Source organism: Miniopterus natalensis, chromosome 8 (assembly GCF_054644295.1).
Source record: "Miniopterus natalensis isolate mMinNat1 chromosome 8, mMinNat1.hap1, whole genome shotgun sequence".
NCBI lineage: Eukaryota > Metazoa > Chordata > Mammalia > Chiroptera > Miniopteridae > Miniopterus > Miniopterus natalensis.
In genome coordinates this window covers 35,993,208-36,007,839 of record NC_142088.1, presented here as the reverse complement: position 1 = coordinate 36,007,839, position 14,632 = coordinate 35,993,208, and the positions used below count along the sequence as shown (strand labels likewise).

At 37.1% G+C, this 14,632-nt stretch overlaps 1 protein-coding gene across 3 annotated transcripts in view; it reads right to left on the bottom strand.

The window, feature by feature from the left end:
* Nucleotides 1-14,632, bottom strand: part of ZNF385B (zinc finger protein 385B) — a 283,963-nt gene that overhangs the window by 43,472 nt on the left and 225,859 nt on the right. The window lies entirely within an intron of this gene.

Below are 14,632 nucleotides of genomic sequence, written 5' to 3'. Positions count from 1 at the left end.
TAAAGAATCTCATTCAATAATGTATTTGTTTCCAGGAACTGAACAAAAACAAAAAACTTGTTTGAAATCATAACACAAATCAGATGAGAGTCCCAAGAAATCATATGTATATAAGGAGCCTTGAAAAACCTTAAAAGAATCATTAAACAAGAATATTTAAAATCCAAAGGTCAAGGTTAAAATTAACTTGTTAATGTTTTCCCTACGTGAGGTGATAATACTTATGGTAGTCTGAAATGACGTCAATGACAATTATTACAAATATATTTAAGTTTCTTATATTTTAATTTATGGCAAAGTCATAAATTACAGGTTCATGTCACAGCCCAGAAAATGTTGATCTTTATTTTAAAATAATTTATTACTTTTCATGGACTATAGATGAAATGCATTCTACTGGAAATGCATGTCACAACTGTACACTCAAATGCCCATAACAGATTGGTTGATATGCAACCCTTGTTTAAATACTATCAAGTAAAATTTTTTTACTTATAACTTGTGACTTTCCTCCTGCATATACCATACATATTCAGAAAAATATACAGTGATGAAAGTACTCAACCACAGAAAAAGTATGGCACAAAGCCACGAAAATACTTGGGAAAAGATAAAGCACTATTTGCAGAGCCTATAAAAAGAGACACGGCAGTGATTCTCTTGTGTACTTCAGATAATAATCTCCAGCATTAAGATTGGACAACTGGCAGTTCAAAAAACAATGAACAAAACACTACTTGTAAACAGATGTAACATGAACTGACACCATCGTCTAGGAAATCTCCTGAGGTTAGAGCTTAAATTAGTTGATGATATTTGGTAGAGAGGAGAAATTAAGACTATCCCTGGTCAGGAGTATAAATCAACAAAGTGCAAAACTGGCAATTAGAAAAACTTAAATACATTAGAAAGAAGGCTGGATTACAGAATTGTTGAATAGTAAAGTAGCCTATTTTTGCTACAAGTTTAAGATAGGTAACAGATAATAAAAACAGTTATGTGGTTTGGGATACTTCAGAATTCAGAGTGGAGTTTTCTGGAGTAATAGAACAATTCTATAACCTGATTGCAGTGGTGGTTACACAAATTTATATATGTGTTAAAATTCATAGAACTATACACACTCCCCCAAAGTCAATTTTATGTACAATAATTTTAAAAGTATAAGAAAAAATTGTTAATAGTTATTATGTTTAACTATTAAGTGTAATATAAAATTACTGGAAAATCTGGGGATTTGTTTTGTTCAAGACAATAATTGATTATATTAAATTGTATTTAATGAGAATAAAAAAATAAACAAGCATCCATAGGCAAAGGAAATCTGAATATTCACTTTCTTAATTTACTCACAAGTGCATACACTTAAGTTTCATTCATCCATTTGTAAAACATGAAACTATACTTTCTGATTGTTATTAGAAATGGAAATCACTTTGGACAGGAAAATAGCCTTCCTATGTTGGTAGGATAAAAAAACAACTACAGTTTTTGCAAAATTAAAACATAAGAGCATTTTATTGAGATATTTTCTGTTCCCAGACTCTACAAAATACATTTGGTGCTGCATAAGCTACATGGGATAAAACTACATGAACACCCTCAAACACCAGGTTTCACATGCCACTTTCATTACTTCTGTCCTCCACATACTATTGTTTTATTATTATTCGGTTAATATTTTTCTTTAAATCAAATTAAAATAGACTTTAAAAAACTTAGCAATAATTATGAAATCAAAGTTTTAATGTACATGCTTTCCAATTACTCAACATTAAAAAATGAAAACCTTCATCATCTAAAATAAATAGGTACATCCTAGTTGTTCCCATACCACAATACAGAAACATAGACAAAAGGTACAGCTGCAAAAATCTTGTTCTAAGTTTTTAGTAAACCAAGATATTGGTTCACAGCTCCAACATTACCCTTGAATATAAATGTCCCCTCAAATTTTAAAAAATTGTCTGCCTACATAATTTTAAAAATAACTCCCGATACAAATTTATGCTACTCGAATCTCCTATTTGCACATGAGCCTGAACATTTCCATTTATGTTCCCAAGGCTGGAAGCTCTCTGCCCTGAGAGGTGACCGGTGGCTGAGCTCTCCAGATCCAAAGGCAGCCGAGCTCCCAGCCACCTGCTCCCTGCAAGCCAGCTAAGGCGGCTCCCTCAAGAAACTCTCACCGCAGCTGGCTTCTCTACTTTACATACACAGTCCCACTTGTACCCATAAAATCAAGCGACATAAACGCAGCTCTCTACTCCGTCCCTCATCACCCATCATATAAAACTTTCATCCTCCATGCTTCTCACTTGCAAGAGGTTTATTTCTATTTTCCTCTTGATTCTCTATTTTCTTAGAGGTAGTATTTCAGGGAAAGATTCACTTGTTTTTTCCTGCCTAAATCTCTTTTACTTTCTCTGCTGCTAATCACAGAATTCTATAATTATATTTCTTATTCATCATTTGGGGAACATGATTTAGTTAAAAGGAAACTTGAAGTGGTGTAAAAAAGAATGCCCCAGCCTGGCTGGTGTGGTTCAGTGGTTAAACGTTGACACCCAAGCACCAGGCGGTCACAGGGTCGAGTCCTGGTCGGGGGCTTGCAAGAGGCAGTCAGCCGATGTTCATGTTTTTCCCTCATTGATGTTCCTTTCTCTCTCTCTCTCCCCCTTTCTCTCTCTCTAAAAAAATAAAAACATATCTTTTAAGAATTTATTTAAAAACAAGAATGTTCCGTTTGCCAAATCATCTATCTTGAAACTCACACCGTCTAGATGATATTTTGTGTATTTGCCATCTGATGCCATAATTACAAATACCTGAGTCATTTCAGTGGGATCCAGACTTGTCAAGAACATAGAAAATGTTTTCAGATCTCTGTCTTTATCTCTTTTTTTAAAGTGTAAAGTGGTAAAAATCTGAATTTTTTTCTTATTCTCACAATACTATAAGAGTTAGATGAAAATAATTATGATGTAAACCTACATTAACTTAAAATTTTCCCTCCATTAATGCAATGTAATTTCTCTATAATCATAATGAGATATGTATAACTAAATCAATGGTAATCATTTTATTCAATCACCAATTTTCAGGATGAATAAAACTTTCAAGATGAATTAAAATAGTCTTATAAATCCTAAAATGTGATACATGCAAAGTGATTCAATTTAGTGTAGTCAAACTATATCTATCATAAGAATTTCATATATAGAATACTGAGGAAAATTATCAGAGGTATTGCAATTATATAACAAACTCTTATTTTTAAAGATTCAACTGACATTTCATAGACATTTGATTATTAAAAATGAGCAAGTGTCTCCAAACATCTTTATTAAAATGTTTATATCACTTTTAAACTAACAAATTCCTTCGTAAGCACTCAAATTAAATTAGCTCATGTTAGTTCACACTGCACAAGAAAGCAGTCTGTGGATTGAGAAGACTGAGATTCATTGGTAAATAATGCTGAAAACCCTACCATATAGCTCTAGCTGCTAATATTCCTTACCTGACAGAATTTATTGGTTCCAAATAAGCCTCTTCTTTTCTAAAAGAGTAAAAGTTAGAAGTAGTAATCTGCAATTTTGAGGCTAGAAAGCACATTTATATAAAAACATTTTTAAAACCCTATTTTCCCTTTGCTAATCTCTGCTTTAAAAGCCTGAAATGCTTACTAACTAAAAAGCAGCAAGAGTTAACACTTGCCACTTTGTCTAATGAAAATCACATAGAAATGAAAGCAAAACCTATTCATGCAATTAACTGGTAGGTAATAAAAATGAAAAATGGGGTTGTGGCTGTTACCAAGAATCAAGGAGATAATTGGAGGCCTTGTATGGAAAAATTAACTATTATATTATAGTACTTATGAAGGAGATTAATGAAGCTGGCCTTGTCATACCATCGATTATATGTTCAATATCAAAATAAGAACAACCAGGTATCTTTGGCGTATTCACCAAGATTATGGAATCATAAATCTGAGTGAATTTTTAAAAAGATCATTACTTTCACTGAGTATACCAAAAAGTAATTTACATCTGTGCAGTATAAACAATCATATAAATATATGCAGCTTCCCATAAAACCCAGCCACAGGGAAAAGAAACACACTGCAGCACTTCACTAAGGGCAGGATGAACACCATGGGCTGGAGAGAATATAAGGTAGGGACCCACGACCAAAGGACTTCATGTTAGATGATATTTAGATTCTGGATAGTATTGCTAGATGAAACTTCAGGCATCAAAAACAGAATTGCAAGCTTTTCAACGGTCCCAACAATTTTCAAGGGCCCTGAGGTCTGAGTTGTATTGTTGTGAAGAGTCTTAGGATTTCACTGGCCATCAAGTGGGGCTGGGTATGGAAGTAAACTGACCGCCACCCAATTCAAAGCAGAAAGGAATGCTCAAGAATTACACTGGGCTTCCTTCTTTGAGGGGAAATGGCTGGACACCCACCCTGTTCTTAAAGATGGGGACATTTCATCTTAAATTTAGCCGCCTGCTCTACCCAGTGCCCTGAAAAGCATTTGGTAAGCACGTATCATACCACATAGCAGGCAATGCTAGCTTTCCTACTAAACAGAGGCAGATGCCGGCTTTCGGCTTTTCCAATGTAAAGATCAGTCACCCGACAGACCCTTCTGGAGGCCTAACATGTTTCAGAGGCTGTCCCGGGCATGAGGGGGGAGGACGAGGCCACACAAGAAAGGGCTTAATTATAAATGTTGAAAAGTGAATAAAATAGTATCAACTCTGGTTAACTGGAGGGGGGAGGAGAAGTGACCATCAAGCAAAAACGAACCAAAACAGAGGCACGAGAAGGCGCGGAGAGGCCTTTCTCCTCTGCCCCGCCCCTACTTAGGACTTTGCCCCCCTTTTCTGATTTCCTCAACTTTAAGCACCCAAGAGCCTCCCTTTAACAGTGACATAGATGTGTCACCCTCCCGGGCTATTTGCCTTGTAGTTCCTTTTCTAGCTGTGCAGCAATAACACTGAACATGATGCTGATGGCAGCTTGGCTTTCCGAGCTTTTGCTCTGCGCTGAGGGACGACCTCGCGGGGTGTCCGCCCTCACGGGGGGGGGGGGACACCATCACCGCCCTCCTTCTGCTAAGGGGGCGCCCGAGTTTGGAGGGGCAGCGCCCTTCGGCCAAGGTCAGGGCTGGAGCCGGGGCGCTGCAGGGTGGGAGGCTCGGGACAAAGGGCCACTGTCCCTAGTTTCTGGGGCCTGTAAGGCAGCTGGCTAGTCCACCTGCTCACAAGGCCTCCTTGGTGCTTAAGTAAAGGTGTCCTGGAAAGTGTCTTTCTTGGCTTTTCTCTGTTTGACCCATTTATGCCCCTCTTGGGACAAACTCCTTTCTTCTGTGCAAGGCCAGGGGGCCAGCGAGAAGCTGGGGCTGCCCTGCCTGTCCCCGCTGCAAGGGCTGGGCTCGCGGGGGGCCGCGCACACGCACAGCACAAGCGCGCGGACATCCCTGGGAACACTGGGAGGCTGCACACAGCAGGCGACGGTTATGTTTTGCACCCGTCCTGGTTTTTCTTCAAAGAGGACCTCGGTTGCTAAACCCTTGTGATTTAGGACTTACTGGAAGTTGGGCAAAGCATCCGGTTTTTTTATAAGCAAGGTATGTTCAAATTACAGTCGTACAAAAAGAGTGCCACTTTTTCCTCCCTTCTTTTTTCAATATCTGATTTATGGAAAAGAACATGAGAATAGGGTCTCACTAAAACTTCATGAAGCGACACATTTAAAAGTGTCCCTGTGTCACTGAAGAGCAATATTTCTCTGAAGTTACTTCAGAGAAATAACTTCTCTTTTATATTTAAATGCTCTGACCACATGATTTTATATAACTGTTTTACTTTTCTCAAATCCTTGAAAACTTAAACAGAAATAAAATAGACACAACTACCACAAAGACAAACTTTTTCTCAAGTATCAAAAAATGCGAACAATTTCATATCGTGGGCAACATTTGCTCAGCCACATAACTTTGTACTGTTTTGGATTTCAAATCAGAAGGCTCAATAAAAATGAACCACACGGAACGTTACAGTGGGATTGCATGCTACTGTGAGACCTGTATTTTTGCATCTGAAATGTGTAAAAGCTGTGACCTGCCACACTGACACTGCTTCTCCTACCCAGGGCACCCTAAGAGGGGCTCACCTGAATGCCATCATTGTCATTGAAAGGAAGACAGATGGCACATCACTTTCTCCACAGATCGTTGATTCAACCAAGACCCATATGTTTGGAAAGGTGCGTCCCCCACGAATCCCCAGCTCATTGCTAAAACCACATATCGCCTGTGCCTTGCAAACAAAATCAAATGTGTCCCCATTCTACTGGGTTACCATGACTCCACCAGAAGGTCAACCAGCCATTCAGAACCGGCCTGAAGGCTAAACTAACAACAGAACAGAACAGAACACAACACAACACATACTGAAGAAAATAATAGGTCACCTTATATCTAAGTCTCAGACCTAACAAAGCTATTATTATTACTACTGCTACTACTATTTTATAAAAATGTTGTAGGCTGTTAAGTATTTTGAGGATGGCTGACAACTAACAGTACCTAACTACTGCAGAAATTAAGGGGAACCTCAGGATCCTTTTCCAGAGCCTCCTGAGTGTTGGTCAATATTCCCTGTAGAAAATATACGTGGGAGGCGGCCCACTTAGTTGCAGCAGCCAATCAGAGCAGATCACAGATTAGAATTTCCTTCCCCTGTGCCCCCCCCTCCTTTTGTGTTAGTGGGTTTAGAGAGCTTGATATCTTACACTCAAATTCCATATAGTTAGGCAAAAGCTCCGGGATTCATCAAACAAGTTGTATATTCCATTGACAAAAACAATGACTAGTGTAAGGAAAAAACACTGTGGTCTACTTTGAAAGAAAAACTGCATTTCCAGTGGGTTTTTAAAAAAATAGAAATTCCATCTCTTTTGGAAAAATAAAAACATAGGATACTTAAGAGATCTCTGTTTTTGCCATAAAATAATGTCATTTTTCTTTATATATATATATTTTAAATATATCTTTATTGATTTCAGAGAGAGGAAAGGAGAAGGAGAGAGAGAGATAGAAACATCAATGATGAGAGAGTCATTGATTGAGACCGCAACCCAGGGATGTGCCCTGACTGGGAATCGAACCCGGATCGCCTGGATCCTAGGCCGACGCTCAACCGCTGAGCCACGCGGGCCGGGCAATGTCCTTTTTCTAGACCACTCTGATAGTAAAAGATGCAACCTTTTTGGAAGTTAAGTATTTCATATCTACTGAGTTCTGTCCTTAGGAATTTTTGCTCCTTTCTAACACATCACACATTTATAAATAACTTTCAGTTTGCACAAAAACTGTATCTTCTTGAAAATTAATTCATTTAACAAAAGTTTATTAAGTGGCTGTCATGTACTCTCTTAGGAGCTGGACATAGAGTGGAGAGCAGCCTTCAAAAATAAAATGTTCTAGTTGGGGAGACATATATCAAGTAAAAAGGTATTTTCAATGTTTTAAGTACCATGAAAAAAATTAAAACAGGATAATGGGAGTGAAATAATATCTTACTATGGATAATTCCTATAAACATTTTGGTTGTCTTGATACAACTGTGACTCAGATACTTTTATATGTAAAACCATACTAAATATGTAAAAATAAGAACTAAAATTCCATGAATTCCGGCAGTTGATACAGAATCCAAACTCATAACAACTTGTAACAGCTGTGGAGTAAGGGGCATGCTCCTCAGCTTCCAATGTGGTCTGTGAGATATTTGCAGAGGACTTTCTTCAATGACCAAGTCCCAGGACAGCAACTGGATCTCAGAGCCACCACTATCATCATATCCCCAAGGAGAAAGGAAACCAAAGTGATCTGCATTTTGGAAGTTCCCTAAGTGCCAGACGCATCTCATGTGGAGACCTTCCTAGTGGGTCTCTGTACACTGTGATTGGCCTGGGACTTAGTGAGTAGCAAAGTGACGTGAGCTACTTCTTTTGTTTTTTAAATAAGTACATGTTTTTGTCTAAGACCTAAGTCTTCTGTAACAATATTACAAGAAAACAATGTTTTTCACTTGTAGTACTTTTAGCACTTTAAAGAGTTACCAAATGGTAAAAGCAAAAAGCTAAAAGCAAATGAATGGGTGGTTTCACCACCTCCCTCTCTTTAGTGGAAAACCAGTTTAACACTTTTGACAGATAATTTTTAAATTGTTCTGAGTAAAAAGAATACTTTTTAAAGTTCTTTTTCAGACAGTAGCTGTTTTGTAAAAGGAAGATGCCGTAAGATTAGACCTGTGCACTTTCCTGAAGCTGGATGTCTAACTCCAACAGTAGATCCTTGTATGTAATAAATATGGCCAGTACAAATGTAAAATGTTCCATTTTCTTGGCTGGCTCCGTATGCCTGGTGATTTTCCATGCTGCCAGGGATCAAGGGTGATGCAGCAAAGCTGTAGTTATGCCGCTGGGTAATTTAAGAAGCCACATCAAAGAGCATTTCAAAAAGTTCAGTTTAACAAATAAGACTTTCAGCTTATGTCAGCAGTGGTTATGAGACTTAATTGAAGGTCCACTCATACCTCATTGCATGGACACACACATACCCAGCAAGCTTTGGAGTGTTGATGTTCCTATTCAAACATGAGATGTGTAAACTAAAGAACTAAAATTCAATTGCATATGTGTCCATATTGACGTTAAAAAATATATTTTGAAAGGTCTAATTGGTTGATGTGATGTATTAAGGGAGACCAGACCACCCTCAACCCAACTGCAGCTACTCCTTTCAATGTAGGTAGAAAGCATTCCGGTAATGAGCTGAATTATGTCTCTTAAGGAAACCCAGTGTTTTTCTTTGTTTCCATTCTTGAACAAGCAAATACTTAGATGTGACTAGAAACCATTAAAAAGAGAGGTATTTTTCCATCAGGACACAAAAAAAGTTCTCAAAAGGGTTTCCATTTTATCAAGATTTGATGCTCCTATAACTAAAATAACTTTTGGCCACTAAATGTATAAAGATTTAAAAGATCTGTAAGATCTGTCAAAGACAAGGTAACTAAACATTCATATAAAATTGTTAGATGCCCCTTTGAAGTAGAATGAGAAAAGTTACAAAGTTTTTAAGGAAAATGAAAAACTACCAGAATCTTTAAGGGAATTATTAAGATGTTAGGTCTATTGTGAATTTTAATAGCACAGAAAACGAAACGAAATGATGACAAATACTGTTAATATTTTTTGTCTGTGGAAATGTTACTATCTTCAAAATATTTTTAGTTGGTATTTCTCAATGAGGTATATTCATTTTTCAAAAGGAAGCCAAACATCCCAAGGTATGCATAGTTGACAATAAACTATATTACCCACAGTAAAACACCAACAAAGCCAGTTAGAGAACACTATTCTGAGTGATGGGAATAGGAACAGGATTCACCAAGAGAATTTAAGATAAATGAGTCAGGTGTTTCCTATGTTCTTTAGTACTGTGTCTCCTCAGGGTAAAATATAACAAAAAATAAATCATTTTACTGGACTGAGGGATATTTTTTCAATAGATGTGAAAAATATTCAGTAAGATCTTCATTTGAGAATGAGTCATGAGGAGTGATTATTCTACGGTACATTGGAAGAAGACATCCATCCTGAAGTTTGCAAGGACAGGCTAATATCTGACCTAGAAGACAATCATCTAGTTCTTGGTCTTTCCCACTGTTGATTTTCTTTTTTAAATAGTGACTTGAAAACAACCCTCCCCCCAAACTGTCTCCAAGAGTAAATTTCCATAACACAAAATTCATTATCAAAAATAGGTCTCAGAAATATTTCTTTAAAATAGAATTTTTAAAAATTTTTAGGAGGAAAAAAAAAAGGCATACAAGTAACTAAATCACTTGCTGATACTTATGCATGTAGTTAGTTTTAAAAGTTATTTTAAAAATTTATTGGTGCTAAGTCTCCAAACCTAAGTAAGTAAGAATATGTGTGCTTGTTTTCTGGTAAACGGGCTAAAAACTTTAAAAGGGCTTTCTAAGGGACTAGGGAAGTAATGAGCTTTCTTGATTTAAAAATCAATATACTTTCTGAGCAGCCAAATGCATTAACTGATTTTCTTTCAAAACCATTCTGTCAAAGCTAAGTTTGAGAGGCTGTTCAAGTAACTAATCAGATATATCCTGAAGCTAAGGCAAAAACAGGTCCGTGACGCAAATTAAAAGGTATTCGATGAAAAGAAAACCCCACCAGACAGGAAGAAATTCAAAATCAGAAACTGGGCCTGCTGGAATGTATTTCTCATTCTGCAAAGCAAAGCAGAAATGAAGCATTTTCCCCCTCAAGTGGAGGACAACACATTTCTTACTCTTGCACTAAGAAGAGGCCTAACAGTTGAGGACTGACCAGGCTCCATGCAAGGCAACGGATCTGTAGCACTCCGACCGTAAGCATCTTGGGCTCTACTCCCCATCCACTCTCATCACACAGTGGTAAAATGTCAGGGATCATCTCCGTTTTCGAACTGCTTTTTGATTTGTTTTAGTTTGAGTCCCAGAACCTTCCCCCCACCCTAACCCCAAACAGGATCCTACCTAAAAACTCAATACAATGAAACCCTGAAAACAGTTCTGGTTAAAGCAGGTAGGCCAGGCCCTAGACCCACCAGCATGTCTTTAGTAAAACTTCCTCACTTGAAAATGGGAACAGATTTGGGGTATTTTAATAACTTGCTTTTGAGCCTCTTCGGCTAAGACTAGAACCCAGATCTCCTACGGTTCCAGATTTGCAAATAAAAATCATTTTTTAGTATAAATATATGCCAAACATTGCATAGGATATTCTTATACCATGACTTGCTATTTATCTGAAATTCAACTTTATCTGGGCATCTTGCATTTTATCTGAGCCCCCTCTCCGGTTCCCATCCAAGGATGTCACTGCTATACCCATATTGTTTCTACTTGTCCTTCTTCTTGCAGGCCTGCTTGTCACACTTAATATTTTAGGACTTTAATTAGAAAAGTGGTCCTCATGGTTTTGTGGACAGGTGATATAAAGAATATTTGATGTCATTTATTGACCTCGCTATTGCCTTTTTTATTGAATGTATATGTGTATAAATTTAACTCTGCTCAGCAAAAAATTATTTTTGGGGTTCAACTCTACTCTTATATTATGCAAAATATACCATACTTGTAAAGTGAAATAAAGAGCATTAATAAAGTGCCTTCCTTTGCTCTCTGCAGTGATAATTGCTTTATTAAATAAGGCTCGTTAATGGTACATCTTGACATTTTACATTTTATCCATCTGATTTATAATCATTTTCATGTGATTGCAAGGAGGCTATAGTTCAAACCCAAAGTAGTTTAAACTGAACTGTCTTCCTTTTCTTATCAATTTGTAAGAAAACTGGAGTCACTTTTGGGTAAAACAACTTTACCCACAAAATTTATTTCAAATATACATAAAGTCCTCTCTGCATCTCTATGTTCTGAATAGAGTAACACATATAAGATAAAAAAGAATACAGCAAGTGACATCGTCAAGTTAAAAGTGTGCTTATATTTTGGTTGCATTTTGGCCATGGATATGGCATCAAGGTTTCCCAATCAAGCAACGGAGAGAGACCTACATGAACCACATAGCAAGTTGTCGTGAAACGTAAAGTCTCTCAGTGACTTTCATGAACGTTTTTATAGTTTTAATGTTATGAAACAAAAGTCATGTGTATTTATAATCAATCTATTCATGATGAAGATTTTCAGCCATGTTTCTCAATTATTCTATCGTTTCCTTCGGAAATTCAGCCTATCAGAATGCTTACCACACCGAAGTCTTCACAACACTCATTTGAAATTTTTACTCACCCCTGTCTTTCTCAACCTCTCACACTTTTACTAAAATGGGACAAATACCTATATCTAACAACATGAGAAGTTATGCCATCTTAATTTAGAAGATTTCATATAATTAGTCATGAATCACCGAATTCCTGCCTCAAGAATATTACAATAACAATTGTTGGCAGGTATCAAACCACTGCAGTGGGATTGGCCTCCAAAGCTGGGGTTCAAAGCCGGCCTCCGGACATCAGTCATGCTCTCGGCAGAGAATATTTCAGTGATATGAAGGCTGAAATGGAGACTATAATCTTTTGTGATTACCCTTGAGGCTGATGCAAAAATGAGCCTGATATGATGACCAAGCCCCAGGAAATTCTGATATTGGTCTTGCCCTGTAACAAAATGATGGTTCCTCAGAACCCCACATCTGGGTGCCCAAAGCCTCTTCAGGAGAGACTCACCTTTCAAAGGGGCCGGGCCTGCAAGGCAGCCGCTCTCTCTCGGAAGACAATGGACGGTCTGATTGCAAGACAAGGAGTGATGAGCTATGGGCTACAGGCTGCCTTTCTAGAAGGTTCTTTTGTGAAGGAACTGATTTAAAAATGAATCTGTTTTAAATCTCCCCCATTCCCCTCACACAAAGGCACAGAAGTCTAAAGACTGATACATTTCTCTGCTGTTCCTAATAGCTATGGAGCTATGAATATCTTGGCTGGTATAATTTTTAAAGTTTTAATTAGGCTAATACTTGTATTTTGAAAACAAAATAGTTCATATACATATGTACATACCCTTAAGATCTATACAATATTTTGGAATAGAATATAAAACTGTTCATCTATTTTGAGTAAGTATCAAACTTACAGTTAGATGTCACTGCTCAGGGCACACAGGTTAAGTACTTCTAATATGATTGGCAATTTAAATTCAGAAGGAAAAAAAAAGGGAGAGGAATGGTGAGGGGAGATCTGTAACAGTCAAAAAGTCAAAGAATTTTTAGAATACATTTTCATTATCACTATAGGAAAGAGAATTCAATATGTTGACTACTATGACTAAGTTTAAAATATTTTTTAAAATTGCCATTTTAACTAATGTCAATTTGACTAATGCACAATTTCAGAATAACAGTCCTATATTTGGAAGTCAGCAATACTTTAAAAATATAACAGAAAACGTCATTATGTCTTAGGACTCACTGACAATGTGTTATAGGTACACAGCTCTCATGTTCAAAATACTTTTATACACTGTCTTTAAAGTCTAAATATTGTTGAAGGTAAACAAGGAAAAATGTAATCCAACCAAGCCAGTTGCAGTTATTCCCAGCCTCCACCCAGTGTACCCTGCCCCCAGTCCTGCTCCAAATTCAGTTATAGTTCCTCTTCATTGCTTTCAGGCGGTCAGGTGATTTTGATGGTCAGGTACACCCTGCTATTGTCTCATTCTACTAACATAAATTGAGCACCTGCTTAGTACTAGGCATAGCTACTTTAAACTGGGTGTAAATTTCTTAAATTCAAGAACCAGGTCTTGGCCATACGTATATTCTTAGCATCTACCTTAATCAGGATTGCTCTAACACACCCAGCTAGTAGCCCCAGCGATAAACGTAACTTGGTTTATTTAAGGTAGTTGGTTAAGAAAGATCAGGGATAAAAATAGTCATAAAAATCTTAATGTGATTTATAAGAAATGGTTTTGCTGTTTTAAGGGTTCTTTCATAAACATCTCATTTGATATTCATGGGTATTTTAAATTATTAAAAATAGTATGGTGATATGTTACATAGTTATGATTTTTCCCCAGGCTCTTACTAAATTCCAGAAATTTTCTAAATATTCAGTCATATCCCTCAACTCTCCATAAACATAACTCAAATTTTAATGATGTAATGGTATAGATTAGGAAGGTATTATCACACCTACTTTCAAAATGAGGAAAAGTGGAGTAAGGTGGCTTTCTCAGGATCAAAGAAAATGAGTCTAGATATGGGTCTTTTGACTCATATCTACTCACTCCTCCCCTTTACCCTGGCTCCTGCTACCCCAGGTGGCATGAAGGCGAGTCAAGGTCAGGTAGGACTGTTAGAAGTTTACTTTGGAACCAGTCAAGCAGCGTTACTTCTCTGAGAGCTAATGCTCCAAGTGGCTTTTGGGAGGAGGTGGGATATAACTGATGAATGAGTTAGAAGCTTACTTTGGAGCCAGTCAAGCAGCGTTACTTCTCTGAGAGCTAATGCTCCAAGTGGCTTTTGGGAGGAGGTGGGATATAACTGATGAATGAGTGACTAAATATCGAATGTCACCAAGTCCTTTAGAAGGAAAGTAATTCAAAAGTTAAAACTTAAGTATATGACATGTGATAGTGGCTATTAGGAATCATTTTAGCATCTAATAGCCTCAGCTCATTTTGGGAAATAGAGATTTTGTGGGTTTGATTATATTATGATGACAATGAACTATTTTATATATTATGGAAGTTTGGTGTCTACATGAGGAAAACAAAGAAATTAGACCCAGACACACGTTTTTAATTGTTGGAGACTTTGTGCATACTTCTAATTATTTGTAAATCCTCTGCCTGTAAAAGAGATCAGATATATGTTCTACTATATCACTTAGATCTTGGCTCTAAAAACTGTTTACAACAAGGGAAAACAAGTATAAGATTGACAAGAAAAAAAAAAATCTATCTTCTAAATAGAATATACTGCAAAGGAGAGAATTTCAACCTGACTTTAGGAGCCACCA